Source organism: Ptiloglossa arizonensis, unplaced genomic scaffold (assembly GCF_051014685.1).
Source record: "Ptiloglossa arizonensis isolate GNS036 unplaced genomic scaffold, iyPtiAriz1_principal scaffold0099, whole genome shotgun sequence".
NCBI lineage: Eukaryota > Metazoa > Arthropoda > Insecta > Hymenoptera > Colletidae > Ptiloglossa > Ptiloglossa arizonensis.
Genome location: NW_027478469.1, coordinates 467,416 through 470,730, shown reverse-complemented (window position 1 = coordinate 470,730; position 3,315 = coordinate 467,416).

Genomic DNA, 3,315 nt, shown 5'->3' with positions numbered 1-3,315 from the left:
TACGTTATACGTTATACGTTATACGTTATACGTTATACGTTATACGTTATACGTTATACGTTATACGTTATACGTTATACGTTATACGTTATACGTTATACGTCATACGTTATACGTTATACGTTATACGTTATACGTTATACGTTATACGTTATACGTTATACGTTATACGTTATACGTTATACGTTATACGTTATACGTTATACGTTATACGTTATACGTTATACGTTATACGTTATACGTTATACGTTATACGTTATACGTTATACGTTATACGTTATACGTCATACGTTATACGTTATACGTTATATGTTATACGTTATACGTTATACGTTATACGTTATACGTTATACGTTATACGTTATACGTTAAACGTTATACGTTATACGTTATACGTTATACGTTATACGTTATACGTTATACGTTATACGTTATACGTTATACTTTATACTTTATACGTTATACGTTATACGTTATACGTTATACGTTATACGTTATACGTTATACGTTATATGTTATACGTTATACGTTAAACGTTATACGTTATACGATATACGTTATACGTTATACGTTATACACTAGACGTTATACGGCATAAGTTCTAGGACATGCGTTATATATTATATGTTATACGTTATACGTTATACGTTATACGTTATACGTTATACGTTATACGTTATACGTATTACGTTATACGTTATACGTTATACGTTAAAAGTTATACGTTATACGTTACACGTTATACGTTATACACTATACGTTATACGTTATACGTTATACGTTATACGTTATACGTAATACTTTATACGTTATACGTTATACGTTACACGTTATACGTTACACGTTATACGTTACACGTTATACGTTACACGTTATACGTTATACGTTATACGTTATACGTTATACGTTATACGTTATACGCTATACGTTATACGTTATTCAGCATAAGTTCTAGGATATGCGTTATACATTATATGTTATACGTTATACGTTATACGTTATACGTTATACGTTATACGTTATACGTTATACGTTATACGTTATACATTAAAAGTTATACCTTATACGTTATACATTATACGTTATACGGCATAAGTTCTAGGATATGCGTTATAGATTATATGTTATACGTTATACGTTATACGTTATACGTTATACGTTATACGTTATACGTTACACGGTATACGTTATACGTTATCCGTTATACGTTATACGTTATACGTTATACGTTATACGTTATACGTTATACGTTGTACGTTATACGTTATACGTTATACGTTATACGTTATACGTTATACGTTATACGTTATACGTTATACGTTATACGTTATACGTTATACGTTATACGTTATACGTTATACGTTATACGTTATACGTTATACGTTATACGTTATACGTTATACGTTATACGTTATACGTTATACGTTATACGTTATACGTTATACGTTATACGTTATACGTTATACGTTATACGTTATACGTTATACGTTATACGTTATACGTTATACGTTATACGTTATACGTTATACGTTATACTTTATACGTTATACGTTATACGTTATACGTTATACGTTATACGTTATACGTTATACGTTATACGTGATACGTTACACGTTAAAAGTTATACGTTATACGTTATATGTTATACACTATACGTTATACGGCATAAGTTCTAGGATATGCGTTATATATTGTATGTTATACGTTATACGTTATACGTTATACGTTTTACGTTATACCTTATACGTTATACGTTATACGTTCTACGTTCTACGTTATACGTTATACGTTATACGTTATACGTTGTACGTTATACGTTATACGTTACGCGTTATACGTTATACGTTATACGTTATACGTTATACGTTATACGTTATACGTATTACGTTATACGTTATACGTTATACGTTATACGTTATACGTTAAAAGTTATACGTTATACGTTATACGTTATACACTATACGTTATACGTTATACGTTATACACTATACGTTATACGGCATAAGTTCTAGGATATGCGTTATATATTATATGTTATACGTTATACGTTATACGATATACGTTATACGTTATACGTTATACGTTATACGTTATACGTTATACGTTATACGTTATACGTTATACGTTATACGTTATACGCTATACGTTATACGTTATTCAGCATAAGTTCTAGGATATGCGTTATACATTATAGGTTATACGTTATACGTTATACGTTATACGTTATACGTTATACGTTATACGTTATACGTTATACGTTATACGTTATACGTTATACGTTATACGTTATACGTTATACGTTATACGTTATACGTTATACGTTATACGTTATACGTTATACGTTATACGTTATACGTTATACGTTATACGTTATACGTTATACGTTATACGTTATACGTTATACGTTATACGTTATACGTTATACGTTATACGTTATACGTTATACGTTATACGTTATACGTTATACGTTATACGTTATACGTTATACGTTATACGTTATACGTTATACGTTATACGTTATACGTTATACGTTATACGTTATACGTTATACGTTATACGTTATACGTTATACGTTATACGTTATACGTTATACGTTATACGTTATACGTTATACGTTATACGTTATACGTTATACGTTATACGTTATACGTTATACGTTATACGTTATACGTTATTCAGCATAAGTTCGAGGATATGCGTTATACATTATATGTTATACGTTATACGTTAAACGTTATACGTTATACGATATACGTTATACGTTATACGTTATACACTAGACGTTATACGGCATAAGTTCTAGGACATGCGTTATATATTATATGTTATACGTTATACGTTATACGTTATACGTTATACGTTGTACGTTATACGTTATACGTTATACGTTATACGTTATACGTTATACGTTATACGTTAGACGTTATACGTTATACGTTACACGTTATACGTTACACGTTATACGTTACACGTTATACGTTACACGTTATACGTTATACGTTATACGTTATACGTTATACGTTATACGTTATACGTTATATATTATACGTTGTACGTTATACGTTATACGTTATCCGTTATACGTTATACGATATACGTTATACGTTATACGTTATACGTTATACGTTATACGTTATACGTTATACGTTATACGTTATACGATATATATATTATACGTTGTACGTTATACGTTATACGATATCCGTTATACGTTATACGATATACGTTATACGTTATACGTTATACGTTATACGTTATACGTTATACGTTATACGTCATACGTTATACGATATACGTTATACGTTACACGTTACA